The sequence below is a fragment of the Salvia hispanica genome, chromosome 4, assembly GCF_029641045.1.
Source record: "Salvia hispanica isolate PSC_SH4W2 chromosome 4, Shi_PSC_v1, whole genome shotgun sequence".
NCBI classification, from domain to species: domain Eukaryota; kingdom Viridiplantae; phylum Streptophyta; class Magnoliopsida; order Lamiales; family Lamiaceae; genus Salvia; species Salvia hispanica.
This window is the reverse complement of record NC_142695.1, coordinates 55060078-55079550: the sequence shown is the minus strand read 5'-3', so window position 1 is coordinate 55079550 and position 19473 is coordinate 55060078.

Below are 19473 nucleotides of genomic sequence, written 5' to 3'. Positions count from 1 at the left end.
CTTTTGTTTAATTTTATTCAAACAATTGAAGAATCGTTGTATTATCTTTTTTTTTTGTTAAAACAATTAAAAGAATAAATTTATATACTTCTTGATTTAATTCCCAAATAATCAAAAAGTTACTTTTAAACTACTTCCTCTGTCCCTAAAAGTTTGTTATATTTTTTTTTTCTGTCCATCCGACAAAATTTGTCACATTTACTTTTTACCATTTTTTGTAGTGGACCTCATATTCCACTAACTTATTTTCACTCACATTTTATAATAATAAACTAATATATAAAAATAGAACCCATATTCCACTAACTTTTTCAACTCACTTTCCATTACATTTCTTAAAATTCGTGCTCGGTCAAAGTGTGACAAAATTTAAGAATAGAGGGAGTAGTATTTTATCTACTACTATTTTGTATAGCAAATATATTCACATCTATATTTTTTTATAAAATAATTGACATTTTGCTTAAATTATTTAGGTTCACAAGGTTTACTTCTAAAAATATTAGTACTATTTTAATAAAATTAAAAAAAAAAACCTCAGATATTTTATGTCCAAAAGGTTTATATCTATATTATATAATTCCTTGTTTTGTCGTTATATTCGCGTCTATACGCGATATTTGTATTTAATACAATGAAAAGAGTGTTCAGATTTTCAAACTCATGTAACTATTTGTCGTAACCCCGAATCCAAAATCCTGGATCTGCAGTATAAGTTTGAGCTTGCTTGATCTCAAATATTTTGGGAGGAATCTTATTTTGCGCTTTCATTATGAAAATTTTGTGGTTGAGAATCACATGGAAAGTAAATTTTGTTTCTACTATTGAAATTAATTTTGATTTTTTCAGGTGGATTCTATCTAATAGCGATATATTCCTTATTTATAACATTAAGATTAACTTAATCAATTGTCACAAATATATTTGAATCCATCTCTTATGAAGGACGCTACCAAAACAAATAAAATATGGAAGGAAATCGACTATATTCAATAAGAATCTTTCCATGCTTAGTAGAGTATTAATTTTAGCCGATTGTTTTTAATGCCAATGAGTTATAATCATCCATACATCTATCATCTATGAATTAAGAAACGATAAATACCGATACAAACAAATTAATTGGTTTACTAGTAAGAATTGATGAAACGATAATTAACAGTACTAATACAATATGTTTAATTCGTTTAGTCTAAACAGACCAATAAATTTTGCCAAATTCATTAAAAATGGTACTAGTATTATATGAGGTCACTTGATCGCCGGAGCTTTGCAGAGAGGGCAGAAGTTCTGGCCGTCGACGAGCCACCGCCTTATGCAGTCCGGGTGAAACTCGTGTTGGCAGTCCAAAACAGTCACCGTCGCCGATCCACGGTACAGATTGTCGAGACATATGCTACAAACTTCTTCTTCATCATGTTGATCCGTATCTTAGCAGCGACGCGTCTTGACACCGGAGAGAACGTCGCCTTGGGGCGGATCGCGGGAGGGCGGCAGCGGCGTTGGATTTGGAAAGAGTACAGGAACAAAGAAACTAGAATATTGGGCAAGGGGATCAACAGCAGGCAAGGCCACACGAACTTCTCCCATGCTTGATGGGGCCACCATCTAGTAGTACTACTTCCTTCATATTCAATACCATCTATCTCTGTCTCGTCCATCGTCTTTGATCTTTGGAGAGATTTGAGAATTTAATTAGTGTTTTGAAAAGTATGAGGAATGAGAGGCCAAAGGTTGAAGGTTAAATATATAAATTTTCGTGATTATAAAAAAACAAAATTAACGGTTATGGCCATGTAAGTGAGGGTGTAATTCTTGTGAGTGAACGAGTATGGCAAGGGTTTGAATCCTGCAAATGCTGATGTGGTGGAGGCGGATGATGATTTGCTGATTAGATAATAGTATTAAAAATAGTTTAAATAAAAGATAAACTTTGTATTTGGGTTTGAATAGAATTTAATAATGTCTATCGTGTAGGGCTGGCAATTTTTGATCCGACACGAATCCGCACGAAGTTAACCCTACACGAACACGCACGTTTAAAATTTGGGTCCTTATAGGGTCGACCCAATAAGAACCCGAAAATTTTGGGTTGGTTGGGTCGGATGCGGGTCGGGTTGGGTTATCCGTTAAGAATTTTTTTTTTATTTTGATTATTTTTATTAATTAAAATAATATATTGAATTTAAATTTTATTTATTTTTATTAATTAAAAATATTATAATTTTAATTTTATTTGTAAAAAAATGATTAATACTATTATTAATTATTTTTTATGACAAAAAAATAATTATTTTAATTATTATAACTTTATTTGTTAGATAATATTTTAATATACTTTAATTTTATTATTTGGATTTAAACATTATTTAAATAATTAATTATTTTAATTTATCGTGTAATATCAAATTTTAATTATATAATATCATATGTCGGTCGTTATCATATAAAGTTTATATTGTGTAGTAACGTACTATCATTAAAAGATGACCAATATTTTTTTGGATGACACGAAATCCGCACGAATCCGACACCACCGATATTTTTTTGGATGACATGAAATCCGCACAAATCCGACACGAATCTGTTTGGGTTGAACCCGATAAGAACATGATGATTTGGGTTGGGTTGGGTTGGGTTGGGTTGGGATCCGATAAGATTGGGTCGATATTGGGTTGACCCGATAGCGACCCAATCTGCACGATTTGTCAGCCCTATTTATGCCGATAGTTCCTTCTTTATTCTCATCAAACATAAAAATTGTATAAAAATATGTATGTAAGAAATAGAATAGTGGCATAACTGGAATTTTGACATAAAAATTACAAGCTCTACCAGTAATAATAGTTGTAGGGTATTTTTCAATGTTAGCATCGTTGAGAGCAATTATGGAGATACTCTGTTATATTTTGCCTACATGTGCTATATTATGCGATAAATAATGCTCAACTTATTATATTACGGTACGCGAAACACGAGCTAAGAATAAGCGCAGATGAGAGTATAATAAAGTGTTGCATGGATGCATGCAACACGTGTGAACCAAGGATCGAATCACCATAGGCGCAACTGCATGGGATCATAGTTAGTTAGTTAGTTTATTGATTGAGTCATTATTTTCGTACGTGGAGCTATATAAGTTGCTTTATCGTTGTAATTTGGCATATATGAATTAATGCAAATTGCTTCTCCTTCTTCTTCCTCTCTCTCGCCTCTCTGTGGTAACTCTCTACGTATAGATGGGATCTTGGTCATTGTTCCGATCATCGGAGACCCTGGTCTTGCACCATATTACTCCTATTAAACAAGAAAATAGATACTCCAATAAACAACGAGTTGCTTAATATAGTTGTTGATGGAACTGGCAGCGGAAGCGTGCGTTTAGATTATCATAATTTAACAATTATTAATTGAACAAATAAATCACATAATAATCGGATCTATTTAGCAGATTATTTAGACAAAATCTATTCACGTAATTCTCACATGTATCATGCTCATAACTTGAATCAATCATGCTTTAAGAATATTGAAACCTAAAACATGCTTTTCTAAGGAGCAGAAATAATACCTAATTAATTCTTCAAATAATTGATGATGGCTAGTTGCTTCTCCAAGTGACGCTTTGAATACTAGACCACGAATCTTCTCTCTGGTTCCCGAACTGTACTCTAATATCAGTGTGGGTTGATCTAACCGGAATACTAGGACTTAAATAAAGAAGACAAAAATTCTACTCCATGGAGGAGAAGAAAAATTCAAACCCTTTAGCAGAGAGCGGGACGAAAATTTTGAGGAAAAATAATGAGTTGTGTTATTTTTCTGTCTCCTTTATTCTCCTATTTATATTAAGTTCCTTTTGGGCCCAGACATGGATCTATGGAAAGTTTTGGATATGGGTTCATCCAATTTACTTTTTACTAATTAAATTGAACCCACAATTTAATATAAGCTTTATTTGGAATATTACGAGCAGCCACTACATAAGTAATATTGGACTCTCCCCATCCAAATCCGAAATTATAAGTAATCCGGGTTTCCATTTTAACTTTCATTTCCCGCGCTTAAGATAAAAATGTTCATTAATTAATAATGTCTCATATGGACTTAATCAATTAATTTCTTATTAATTCCAAGAGTGGACTTAGCATGAAATGTTTATTTATTATCCATAGAGTAATCAAACTCCAACTAGCTAGGTTCCGAATAATAAAACCTTGTTTCGCACTCCTCTTGAAGACATTATCAAACGAGACTCACCTCGCGCACGATTTAACATAATAGCAATCCTAGCACCGCTAGATATTAATCACCACTACCCAATATATCAGGATTATTGGGTTACGAAAAACCCGCACCATTTGATAAGTCAAAGTAATGCATAATCAATACCGTATGCTCAATGCTAACCTACATTGATTAAGAAACAAATATTTATCAAGACTTCGCCTTTCAGTAGATAGCCCAAAGACAAGTCTTGTTGTTAGATCCGTTCAGTGCTATACCACACCAATGTCATCTTATTTCAGTAAGGCTTAGAAATATGCGGACTGACATTGCAACCTTTCACGATGGATAGTCTAATTTGATCTAGGTCGTGAGATTTTTCTTTTTCTTTGTTTAGAACTGACCGTGTTACCTTAAAGTGAACGCCGCCCACAACCGATCTACTAAAACAAAGACTTAGACTTTGTTAAGTTAACTTATACATTTAAACATGTATTAACATCCATTAAATGTAAAACATAACAACATTATGACAAAAATAATTTGTTTTATTCCTTGGAAAATAAAATAAGAGTTTTACAGTATTCAATCACTCGAAATGTGATTTCTAGTATACAAACTCTAACGGTTGTATCTTTTAGGTTTTGGTAATATTGTGTTTTGACCTTGTGCTAGAGAGGCACTATTACGTCAAGAACCTTTGGGTCTGATTCATGATCCGCAAGTTCGTATCACGTCTCGTCTACTATCCGAATCCGAATTCAATCCTCAATAGCTTCGATCCGAACGAGCATTTTCGAGTTAGCCGCGGAAGCTAGCGTTACGCGAGGTCGCTTCATCGCTAGGAGCTTTGCAGAGGGGGCAGAAGTTCTTGCCGCGGAAGAGCCACTGCCGTATGCAGCCGGGATGAAACTCGTGGCCGCAATCCAAAGCAGTCATCGATCCATGGTACAGATCGTCCAAACATATGCAACAAACTTCCTTCTCATCTTGAATAACAGCGTCGTAGTTGCAACGACGCGTCTTGAAGCCGGAGAGAACGACGTGCCCCTGTCAGTGTCTGTTCCATTTCCTTTGATCTTTGGGAGAAATGAGGAGGAATAATGAGACGAGAGGTTGAAGATAATGTGCTGATATACTCCTTATATATAATATCAACATTAATTTAATCAAACCCTAAAAACTAGTACTCCTAGTATCATGTATTGAGATAATTTAGCACGCATTTATGTGGTCTAGCTGCGTAATTCAATTCTTTTTATGTTTTGATTTCTTTACCTTTTTTCCAGTTTTGTTTTATTCTACCAATTAATATATCATTTTACTTAATATTTCAAAAAAATTCTATTTTTTTTAATACAATTTGTTTACTCTTTTTTTACTTTTTATATTATTCATACAATTAAAAGTTCAATCTCCTCTTACTTCTTTACAATGCTAACATATTTATTTTTTTATTTAGTTTTATTCAAACAATCGAATGAATAGATGTATTATCTTTTTGTATGCTAAAACAATAAAAAGAATAAATTTATATACTTCTTGATTAAATTATCAAATAATCAAACAAATTACTTTTAAACTACTCCCTTTGTCCATGAAAGTTTATCACATTTTTTCATTTCCATTCGTTCCACAAAATTTGTCATATTTTACTTTTTAATCATTTTTGGTAGTGTACCTCATATTCCACAAACTCATTTTCACTCACATTTTATTATAAAACTAATATATAAAAGTAGGACTCACATTCCACTTATTTTTTTAACTCACTTTCCATTATATTTCTTAAAACTCGTGTCCGGTCAAAGTGTGACAAAATTTAACGGATGGAGGGAGTGATAATTTATCTATTTTGTAGCAAATATATTCACATCTATAATTTTTTAAAAAATAATTGACATTTTGCTTAAATTATTTAGGTTCACAAGGTTTACTTCTAAAATCTATTAGTACTATATTAATAAAATTAAAAAAAAAAAACAAACTTTACTCAGATATTTTATGTCCAAAAGGTTTATATCTATATTATAGAATTTCTTGTCTTGTCGTTATATTCGCGTCTATACGCGACATTGGTATTTAATACAATGAAAAGGATTGTACGGATTTTTATACACGACATTTGTATTTAATACAATGAAAAGGATTGTACGGATTTTCAAACTCATGTAACTATATATATGTCGTACCCCCGAATCCAAAATTCTAGATCCGCCGTATAAGCTTGCTTGTGCTCAAATATTTTGGGAAGAATCTTATTTTGCGTTTATGAAAATTTAGTGGTTGAAAATCACATGGAAAGTAACTTTTGTTTCTGTTATTGAAATTAATTTTGATTTTTCAGGTGGATTCTATCTAAGAGCGATATATTCCTCATTAATAACATTAAGATTAACTTAATCAATTTTGACAAATTTATTTGAATCCATCTTTTATGAACGACGCTACCAAAACAAATAAAAATTTGAAACTTTTTAAATATGGAAGGAAATCGACTATATTCAATAAGAATCATTCCATGCTTAGTGGTATAGTCGATTGTTTTTAATGCCACTGAGTTATAATCATCCATACATCTAAGAATTGAAGAAACGATCAATACCGATACAATCAGATTAATTGGTTTACTAGTATTTGATAGATCCCCTCAAACAAATCTAAGAATTGATGAAACGATAATTAAATAAACCAATAAAGTTTATCCAAATTCATAAAAAATGGTAGTACTAGTATTTCATAATTTCATTGACATATGGAATCCCTAACATTCAAACTAAAAGAGGTCACTTGATCGCCGGAGCTTTGCAGAGAGGGCAGAAGTTCTGGCCGTCGACGAGCCACCGCCTTATGCAGTCCGGGTGAAACTCGTGTTGGCAGTCCAAAACAGTCACCGTCGCCGATCCACTGTACAGATTGTCGAGACATATGCTACAAACCTCTTCTTCATGTTGATCCTTATCGTCAATGCGACGTGTCTTGAAACCGGAGAGAACGTCGCCTTGGGGCGGATCGCGGGAGGGGGCCGGCGGCGTTGGATTTAGGACGACAGGAACAAAGTAATTAGAATATTGGGCAAAGGGATCAACAGCAGGCAAGTCCACACGAACTTCTCCCATGGTTGATGGCCACCATCTAGTAGTACTACTTTCTTCAAATTCAAGATCATCTATCTCTGTGTCTGTCTCGTCCATCGCCTTTGATCTTTGGAGAGATTTCAGAATTTAATTAGTGTTTTGAAAAGTATGAGGATTGAGAGGCCAAAGGTTGAAGGTTGAATATATAAGGTATCCGATTATTTATGGAAATTTTGGTGATTATAAAAAAACAAAACTATCGGTTATGGCCATGTGAGTGAGGGTGCAATTCTTGTGAGTGAACGAGTATGGCAAGGGTTAGAATCCTGCGAATGCTGATGTGGTGGAGGCGGATGATGATTTTCTGATTAGATAATAGTATTAAAAATAGTTTAAATAAAAGATAAACTTTGTATTTGGGTTAGAATTGGATTTAATAGTGTCTATGCCGATAGTCTCCTTCTTTATACTGTTAATATTAATATAAATTATATAATCAAAATATAAACTTTATTTCAGGGGCACTTTGTATAATTTACGCTACTAAAACAAATTCAGAAATAAAAATAAGAACTTTATTCATAGATTGCTTTGATTTTATAAAAAAATCACTACTAAACAATATTTTATGTTTAGTTTTAATAATTTTGACATAAAAATTACTAGTTCTATCAGTATTAATAGTTGTAGGGTATTTTTCAATGTTAGCATCGTCGAGAGCAATTATGGAGATACTCCCTTATATTTTGCCTGCATGTGCTATATTATGCGATAAATAATGCTCGACTCATTATATTTTGGTACGTGAAACACGAGCTAAGAATAAGCGCAGATGAGAGTAGAATAAAGTGTTGCATGGATGCATGCAACACGTGTGAACCAAGGATCGAATCACCATAGGCGTGATTGCATGGGATCTTAGTTAGTTAGTTTATTGATTGAGTTGTTATTTCCGTACATGCAGCTATATAAGTTGCTTTATCGTTGTAATTTGACATATATGAATTAATGCAATAGGCGCGATTGCATTAATTCATAGTTAGTTAGTTTATTGATTGAGTTGTTATTTCCGTACATGCAGCTATATAAGTTTTCTTATTTATAATATCAACATTAATTTAATTAAGCCCTAAACTTATCTTTTAAGGCCATGCCTACTAAAACAAATCAGAAATAAAATAAATTAAATTTTAGTCACAGATTGCCTCATTTAAAAAAAATCAAAGCCATATAGTACTAGTTTAGAAATAATTTGGGCTATTTTAGATAACTTTCGCCTACACAATCGACGTTCCTTCGAAATCTATTTAAAAAGGATTGGAAAAGTCGGTGTTTACAAAAAAGTGTGAGGTTTGAAGATATATATGGCATATCCACTTTAGAACAAGGGGTACGACTTACAAAAAAGTGTGAGGTTTGAAGATATATATGGCATATCCACTTTAGAACAACGGGTACGGCTGTACCCCAAACCTAATTACTAGTACCATGTATTAAGATAATTTTGCAAACACATTTTTGTGTTCTGGTGGTTATGCTCCCCATTTTCGAAGTTGAGGTTTTGAGCTAGAAATGCATTAGTTCAGGCAAAGCTGCATAAGAGCATCCGCAACGGTCATCCGTCCGACGACGGCGCGGCATGCGATGTCCGCCGCTGCGCGTCTGTCCGTCCGTGCCGACGGCACGACGCTCCTCGATAATAAGAGCACGTCCGTGTCACTAAGCAGGCTGACGTGGCGGGCTGCGATTGGCCAACGGCTTAGCCCTTGGCATTTTTTGCTTTTTTTAAAAAAAAATTTAATTCAAAAAATCTTTTTTAAATAAAATTTTTTTTTTCCACTTCTCGATAAATTATATCCTTTTCCTACACACTTTTAATTTATTTTTCAATTTCTTCGCCGAATATTCACATTTTCATCTATAAATACCCCCAACTTCAACACCAAAAAATTCTTATCGCACTACACAATTCTCATCTATTCTCTCGTCTAAATTATCCCATCATGTCTCAATCTTTCACTCTTACGAAAAGAATGTCTGGTTCCGGCGATTACCCCTTCCTCCCGCGGTTGGAACCACGAATGGTACGGCTCACAACCATTCACTAGTCCGGAAACGCAATTCCCCGCCCTCTTCAAACCCAAGGTTCTCAAGTTCCGGGTGGTCGGCCTTACTCGGTGGACGACCAATATGCCCCTGATGGGCAATACGGATGGGCACCCGAACCCCCCGGCTCGGGAGGGAGCGGCGGCTCTACTCTTACTCCTACTCCTACTTCTACTCCTCGTGGTACCTGCACCCCATACACTCCGGGGGAGATGGATAAGTTATTCATAGCCTACTTGGCAGTCTCCGAAGATCCAGACATTGGCACGAACCAAACTGGGGAAAGATTTTGGTGGCGCGTCACTCGTCGGTACAATGAAATCCGGCCGGAGGGAACCATCTATCGCAATGATGGTATGGTGCGCAATGCCATCTTCAGAGCCAACGACGAAATCCAAATGTTCCAGGGGTATCACCTCCAGGAAGAGCGGGCGGCAGGGAGCGGCAAGAGCGAGCTCGATGATAGGCTAGTTTTCGTCACTCGGATTTTATCACTTTTCGCACTTATTCGTTGAATATTTGCATGAAAAAGAAGTTTTTTTGGTAGGGAATGAATCATTAAGTTTGGAAGTTGCTTAATGAAGGCATGAAGAGGAAAACATGCAAAAAAGAGGGCAAAATAACAATGAATAGAAGAAAGTGGAGGAAGAAGGCAAAGAAGACCCAAACTGCCCAAGCTGTTGGACTGGCCAGTTTGAACCTGACGGGAAAATGACTAAAGCCACTTCCACACACTTATCAAGGACAACTCTCACTTGCTACACACGCCCATATCTGCCCTTGGAGAGTAAAAAAAAGAAGTGGAATATCTTTTATTAGATATATGTATTAAAAAGACTTAGTCACCAACCACCATGACTTCATCACTTTAGTTTAGTTTAGTTTACTTAACATTCTCTCTCTAGAAAACTTTCCTCTCTTCCTTAAGAAGAGAGATTTCAAACACAAGGCTGCCAAGATCTTTTGTTCACCATGGGTTGAAGTAGTAGTAATTTAGTAGTAGTGTTTGCTTTCTCTAGTTTGCTTGTTCTTAACTTTGTAGTACTTTTGCACCTTTCTACTCTTAGTTGTTATTGTTGGACTTGTTTTAAAAAACTTATTTCAAGTAGTAATTTCTCTAAGTGTTTGTGTATTTAATGTGCTTTAAAGTTTAGCTCTTGTTTATTTTCGGTTTTAGCTTGTTGTTTAGTTCTAGTGTTGCTTATGTTCTTGTTTAGTTAAAAATCCTTTCAAGCTTTTAAAATCAGTTTCTCAAGCATTACGTGGAGAAAGAGTTGGAAAAGTTTCAAAAAAATCAGCCATGGTTATTGTATGTTTTCGGTGCCTCTGCGGGTGTCATTTTCGTATGATTTGGCATGAGTTTGATGAGCTCGGTTCTTGAGTATTCTTCCACCATGTTTAAGTGTTCTTAAGCTTTCTTTATCTTCTTCAATGAGTCTTTATGTTTCAGCTTTTAGTTTGGTGTTTTCAATGCATGTTTAGGTAGTTTAATTATTGATCTTGTGTTTGTCTAGCATTTTTAATTATGTAGCAGCCATCTACTCTCTTTATCTTCCTTAATTTATGTGCCTTTAGAGTAGAATTAGGAGCCATGATCAGCTTTTAGGAGTTAAGTGGAAGAACCATAGTTGTAGGCTTTTATCCAATGGTTTTACATCTTGGGTAATAGAAGTTGGGAGACAACAAGTACATGATTCCTTTTCACTTTTGGCAGCTCATTTAGCTTAGTTAGTTTCTGTACTCAATCTTCATTTACATATAATTTAGTTTGCCTTTTAGGAGTTAATTAATCTAACCACTTTTAAGGGTCACTATCCTAGTTTCCTAGCTTTCTTTTAGGAGCCAACACTTAGTTTATTTTCCTTAGTCTTTTAACTTAGTTCCTTTTGCTTTCTGAACTTAGGATGCTCATGCAAGTTGCTGCTCTCTTTTCATTTCTGAAATGTTCTTATTTTCGCCATTGCAAAGTTGTCCAGTTTACCAACTTGCCCAGTCTGATTTATACAGTTTAAATGCTTTCTTTTAATTGCATGTTATTTGCGCTTTTAGTTCTCAATCCTAGCTTAAGTGTTATTTTAATTTTGTAGTTTAGTTCCCACCCCCAATTTAAAGCGTGGCGGCATCGCTAAAATCCTTCTTAAGTGTGGAAATACATAACATATGCTACCGTTCCTCGTGGGTTCGACACCCTAACTTACCATATGCTAACTAATAGTATTTTGGAAAGTGGGAACTTATAAATCTTGTTGAATAGGAAGGGACACGTGCCTACGACATGCGCGAAAACCCCTTCCTTTCACTCGACATCATCACTGTCGACTTGGCTACCTACCAATCCCAAGAGTATAAACCGTTCAAGTACCTCAGCTCTTGGCAGGAGTATATGGGTGGCATAGTAGCATCCTCTTCCAGCTCCACAAGCAAACGGTCGAGGTCGGTATCCATATCCGACGCCGGCTCCGATGATGTGGCTAGCCAGCTTGCCACAGCTAGCTTGGGTAGCCCCGACGCCGGCCTGAGCAGTTCCCAAGGCCGGCCGCAAGGAAGGAAGAAGGCGACGGCCACCGCCACCCGCCGTCACGCTCCCACTCCCTTTGTGCCACCTCAACCCCCCACCAACTCGTTGTGGCCCCTCTTGGCTCAGTTCAATATAGCTGATAGATCTCAGATGACTCCCGATCAACCTGAAGCACATGTTGCAATGATATGAGGTCTTCGAAGAACATTGGGGATAGAGGCCTAGTCTTCCACGGGGGTATTTTTTAGCCTTTAATTATGTAATTTTAAATTTGTAGAATTTTAATTATGAATTTTTTTTATTTTCTAGGATTTTAATTATGTAATTTTTATTTTTTAGGATTTTAATTATGCACTTTTTATATTTTAATGTATTTTTATATTGTAGAAATATTTTTAGTAATCGAAGTATTTAAACTGAATAATAGAATGGTGGGACCCTTGAGCTTGTCCTTGCGGAAGAGCATGGATGTGGGTGTTGTGCTCTTGCCTAACAGCAGGGAGTAAAAAATAAATAAAAGTGGGTCCGGGCCCACATCCGTGCTCTTGCCATTGAGCACGGATGGGGATGCTCTAATTCAATTCTTTTTATGTTTTGATTTCTTTACCTTTTTTCCAGTTTTGTTTTATTCTAACAATTAAAGTTTCTGTATCATTTTACGTAGGGGCTTCTCGGTTTGATAGAATGGAATGGTGGAATTGACAAACTCATAGTTTAGGATGGTCTTAGAGGTGTTTAACCCATGTTTTTGTTGAATTAAGGTGTTAATAATACTTTTTCGCTCATATAGTCATCAATTAGATGAAGTAATGAGTTTGTCGGAGTTTTGAAGTAAAAACAGGTCAAAACGGAGCAAAATGGCTGATTCCAGAGAAGAAACCCGACCGGGTATTTTCCATTCTCGGAAAACCCGGTCGGGTGTTTCGTGCAACTAGCGGGTTCCAGAGAGAAAACCCGGTCGGGTGTTTTGCCACCCGCAAATCACCCGGTCGGGTGTTTTTGACAGCTTCAAATACAAAAGGGGTTCTCACTCATTTTCGAACCCGAACTTCCCCCACTGCAAAATTGAGAGAGAAATCGAGAGATTCAAAAGGATTGAAGGCAATGAGGCTTCCATCTTCAAGAGATTGAAGAAGAAGATTCTCCCCAACATCAAGTCCACCTTAGGGAGTTCTATTTTCTATTACTACTATGTTTTCCTTTGTTGCTTTTGTATTTTCTTTTGTTTTAGCTTCCACTATGAGTAGCTAAGTCTTTATTAGGGATATTGGTGAAGTTTGTATGGAATCCATGGGTTAAACCTTGATTTATGCTTATCTAACTCTTTTGTGGTGGTTTTGTTGGTTATTGGGCTTTTTCATTGTCTAATTGCTTAGCTAACAATTGGATGTCTTGTTCTAATCATTGTCATTGAGAGATGCTTGGTTAGATTGTTAAATAATCAACAACTCCGTGCGTTTTATGTTATCGAGAGATGCATAGCTAGAGAGAGGGTTTGGGTCCGTAGGTTTTAGGAGTCGGACTTGAAGTGTAGGGAGGAGACTCCGACATTAGAGGCCGATCAACGCGTTAGATGCACCCGAGAGGGGGTCTAACCAATTAACCCGACCTTCCTAGCCACACATGAGACCCGATAGATGAGCATGATCCCTAGGTGAACACCCGTGATCCATACCAACGGATCCATATCCCTACCTTCCCAATTTGAGTGAAAACTACCCTTTATTTGCTTTAGATTCCTAATTCACTCTTATTTGCTTACTTGTTCTTTGATCTTAGTTAAGAAAAACCAAAAACTCCTTCTGTTAGTCTAGATAGTGTTCAAAGTTGCATCGTAGTACTCAAGCCGGCATTTAGTCTTCGAGGATCGATAATTTAAACTTGCCACGTGCTACATACCCCATACACTTGTGGGTGACATATTGATTGCAAATTTAGCATGAGTCAAGTTTTTGGATGGAATGTGATTCCTACTTCCATTCTATTCATTTGTTTGGTGTGATGGAATGAATGAGTGAATGGATGAAAATGCAAAGTAAATCCAAGGAAATTGACATTTCATTCCTATCTTCATTCCATTCTAACCTTCATTCCATTCCACCCTCATTTCATTCCATTCCATTCTAACCTCCATTCCATTCCATCGTACCAAACATTCCCCTAGTATTTCAACTTTTTTATGTTTTGTTAATACAATTTTTTTACCCTTTTTTCACGTTTTATGTTATTCAAACCATTTAAATTTCAATTGCCTTTTACTTCTTTAAAATAATGGATTTACCTTTTTTTTTGTTTAGTTTTATTCAAACAATTGAAAGAATAGATGTATTTTCTATTTTTGTTTAATTTTATTCAAACAATTGAAGAATCGTTGTATTATCTTTTTTGTTTGTTAAAACAATTAAAAGAATAAATTTATATACTTCTTGATTTAATTCTCAATAATCAAAAAGTTTACTTTTAAACTACTTCCTCTATCCTTGAAAGTTTGTCATATTTTTATTTCCGTCCGTCCCACAAAATTTGTCACATTTACTTTTTACCATTTTTTGTAGTGGACCTCATATTCCACTAACTTATTTTCACTCACATTTTATTATAATAAACTAATACTCCCTCCGTCCCACAAAAGATGTCACATTTCCCTTTTTGGGAAAAGTTCTCTCACATGAATATAAAAATTATATTTTCTCTCTCCATTTAACACACAAAATAAAACCTTCTAAAATCTCGTGCCGTCCCACAAGTGTGACATCTTTTGTGGGACGGAGGGAGTATATAAAAGTAGAACCCACATTTCACTAACTTTTTCAACTCACTTTCCATTATATTTCTTAAAACTCGTACTCGGTCAAAGTGTGACAAATTTTAAGAATAGAGGGAGTAGTATTTTATCTACTATTTTGTATAGCAAATATATTCACATCTATATTTTTTTATAAAATAATTGACATTTTGCTTAAATTATTTAGGTTCACAAGGTCTACTTCTAAAAAATATTAGTACTATTTTAATAAAATTAAAAAAAAAAAACTTACTCAGATATTTTATGTCCAAAAGGTTTATATCTATATTATGGAATTTCTTGTTATCGTTATATTCGCATCTATACACGACATTTGTATTTAATACATGAAAAGATTGTTCGGATATTCAAACTCATGAAACTATTTGCCGTACCCCCAAATCCAAAATTCTGGATCCGCCGTATAAGTTTAAGCTTACTTGAACTCAAATATTTTGGGAAGAATCTTATTTTGCACTTTCATTATGAAAATTTTGTGGCTGAGAATCACATGGAAAGTAACTTTTGTTTCTACTATTGAAATTAATTTTGATTTTTCAGGTGGATTCTATCTAATAGAGATATATTCCTTATTTATAACATTAAGATTAACTTAATCAATTGTGACAAATTTATTTGAATCTGTCTCTTATCTTATGAATGACGTTGGATTTGGGAAGTGTACAGGAACAAAGTAACTAGAATATTGGGCAAAGGGATCAACAGCAGGCAAGGCCACACGAATTTCTCCCATGCTTGATGGCCACCATCTAGTAGGACTACTTAATTCAAATTCAAGATCATCTATCTCTGTGTCTGTCTCGTCCATCGCCTTTGATCTTTGGAGAAATTTCAGAATTTAATTAGTGTTTTGAAAAGTATGAGGAATGAGAGGCCAAAGGTTGAAGGTTAAATATATAAGGTATCCCATTAATTATGGAAATTTTGGTGATTATAAAAAAACAAAACTATCGGTTATGGTCATGTGAGTGAGGGTGCAATTCTTGTGAGTGAACGAGTATGGCAAGGGTTAGAATCCTGCGAATGCTGATGTGGTGGAGGCGGATGATGATTTGCTGATTAGATAAACTTATAGTTGGGTTTGAATTGGATTTAATAATCTCTATCATGTAGGGCCGGCAATTTTTTATCCGACACGAATTCGCACGAAGTTAACCCGACACGAACACGCACGTTTAAGCAAGCCTCTTAAACGTGCGTGTTCGTGCCAGGTTAAACTTCGTGCGGATTCGTGTCGAATTATCGTGTCGGATCAAAGCCAACAAGAAACCGAAAATTTTGGATTGGGTTGGGTCGGATGCGGGTCGGGTTGGGTTATCCATTAAGAAAAAAAAAATTATTTTGATTATTTTTATTAATTAAAATAATATATTAAATTTAAATTTAAATTATTTTTATAAATTAAAAATATTATAATTTTAATATTATTAGTAAAAATATGATTAATACTATTATTAATTATTTATAACGATAAAAAAATATTACCGCATACTTAAATTTTATTAAAAAATATTTATTTTAATTATTTTAACTTTATTTATTAGATTTGATTTTAGTATACTTTAATTTTATTATTTGAATTTAAATATTATTTAAATAATTAATTATTTTAATTTTTATAATATCTTATTTTATCGTGTAATATCAACTTTTAATTATATAATATCATATTAACTTACTATCATTAAAAGCTGACCAATATTTTTTTAGATGTAACGAAATCCGCACGAATCCGACACGATCGATATTTTTTTGGATGACACAAAATCCGCACAAATCCGACACGAATCTGTTTGGGTTGAACCCGATAAGAACACGATAATTTGGGTTGGGCAATAAGATTGGATCGATATTGAGTTGAGCCGATGGCGACCCAATCCGCACGATTTGACAGCCCTATCTATGCCGATAGTTTCCTTCTTTATACTGTTAATATTAATATAAATTATATAATCAAAACATAAACTTTATTTCAGGGGCACATTGTATAATTTACGCTACTAAAACAAATTCAGAAATAAAAATCAAAACTTTATTCATAGATTGCTTTGATGTTATAAAAAATCACTACTAAACAATCTTTTATGCTTAATTACTTTTAATAATCTTATTTCTTCAGAGATTGTAGCTAAACTTGTCTTTATTCCCATCAAACATAAAAACTGCATAAAAATATAGTAACGTAGTACTCCCTCCGTTCCATATTAATAGAGTCATTTTGTCACTTTGGTACGTTCCATAGTAATAGAGTCATTTCTTTTTTTAGTAAAAGTCAACACATTTTCCCACACCTACTTTACTCTCTCTTACTTTTTTCTCGCTTCATCCACTACTATAAAAATGAGCTATTCTCACACTTACAAATATGACACTTCATAAAAGATGTCAATATATATATCCAATTATCACATCAAGGTTTCGTGACATTTTATAATATCTATTATTGTTGCATTTTAAATAAATGTCAAAAGAGGATTCACTTAATGACAATTTTATTACGTGTCATATGATTATAATGCTAAATATTAAACTTAAATTTAGATATAAATTTAAATAGATAATGGAAATCAAAATATGATATGATTTTTAGATTAAATATTGGTTCGTAAAACTAAAAGATTTTATTATACTATTAATTGCTAGTCAAAATGAATCCCAATCCATTTTTAACGGAATTCCAATTCTCGCTCCTTTCTCCCTCTAAGTCCTAACCCATTTTTTCACACCTGCTTTACTCTCTCTTACATTTTTCTCTCTTCTTCTCTCTACCTTTTTTATTTTTCACTTTATTCTCTCTTTACTTAACTCACCTAACACAATTTTTCTTAATCTCCATGCCGAAAAGTTTCGTCTCCATTACTATAGAACAAAGGGAGTGTGTAAGAAATAGAATAGTGGCATAACCAGAATTTTGACATAAAAATTACAAGCTCTACCAGTAATAATAGTTGTAGGGTATTTTTCAATGTTAGCATCGTTGAGAGCAATTATGGAGATACTCCCTTATATTTTGCCTACGTGTGGTATATTATGCGATAAATAATGCTCGACTCATTATATTACGGTACGCGAAACACGAGCTAAGAATAAGCGCAGATGAGAGTAGAATAAAGTGTTGGATGGATGCATGCAACACGTGGGAACCAAGGATCGAATCTCCCTAGGCGCGATTGCATGAGATCATAGTTAGTTAGTTTGTTGATTGAGTTGTTATTTCCGTACGTGGAGCTATATAAGTTGCTTTATCGTTGTAATTTGACATATATGATTTAATGCAAATTGCTGCTCCTTCTTCCTCTCTCTCGCCTATCTGTGGTAACTCTCTACGAATAGGTGGGATCTTGGTCACTGTTCCGATCATCGAAGACCCTGGTCTTGCACCATATTACTCCTATTAAATAAGAAAATACATACTCCAATAAACAACGAGTTGCTTAATATAGTTGTATCTTTTGGGTTTTGGAAATATTGTGTTTTGACCTTGTGCTAGAGAGGCACTATGATGCAAATGAAGCAGGAATGTATGAGATTGATAAACTATGAGATAAAAAGAACTCAACAAATTGAGAACTCGAGAGTATAAAAACTCAATGCAAAATTATATATTCAAAGTCTGTCTTTTAAGTTCAACAATGATGCCTTTTATATAGGCAAATGAAATCCTAAACTTATAGAAAGAAGATAAATAAAAAGATAATAAGCAAAAATAACTATAAGTAAAAAAGAAAAACCTAATTTGGTAGAAGGAAAAACAAATCCTCCTAATATTATTTCCCTCTACTAATTCTATTAACTAGGAAATAAATAAAACCAAATATATATTTTTCTTAGTCTCCAAGACTTGTCTTTTATAACTGCATCATACTCCCCTTCTTGAAAAAGACTTGTCCTCGAGTCTATCCTCGAGTCTGCTTTGTCACGATCATCATCATCTTCTCCATCTCGCACTTCCTCCTTAACAAACCAATTCCAATTCTGGATATCGTGCATCATCCTATTCGGATATCCATCAAACTCCTGCCCCACAAAACCAAATTCTTTAACAGGATCCAGATCCAAAATACCAAAACCCACTTGCACATCGACTTCGTCTTTTACAGCATCAAACTCATAGTCAAAATTCTTTTTTGTATTAATGACATAACTATCTCCTGCAGCTTTAGATACAAAAGTTTCCTTCACAAGTTTTTCCACGACGTCTTCCTGATTCGCTGTGACATCATTCTTCCGGAACTCGGCTTTCTCTCTTGGAAGATCATCAGCGCCATTACCATTCTTAAACATGAACCCTAGGAGACGGTTTTCCCCTTCAGCCTCATCGTCCTCCTCATCGTCATAGACGACAACGCCCTCGTCTTCGGCTACATCGTCAAATTTCATGGAAGGAGACGGGGATTTGCTCGCCAATCCAGAGAGCTCATAGAATATATCCTCGTCGTATACAGGCGTATCATACACCGGCATCGAAAATATATTGCTATTAGTATTCTTCGACGTTTCATCCACAACAGATGATGTGAAGACGTCGATGAATAATGGATCGACCATCGAACGACGCTCCGGCACATTAGACCTCATCGTGTTGGACTTTCCCCGACGCTCTTCCAGTCGCGCCAATCGTCGTTGTAGGTCTCGAACCTGTTGTCGCAGATCACCGTTCTCGATGTCGCGCTGGAGGTCTCGAACCTGTTGTCTCAGATCATCGTTCTCGATGTAGCGCAGATCATGCTGTCGTGCAG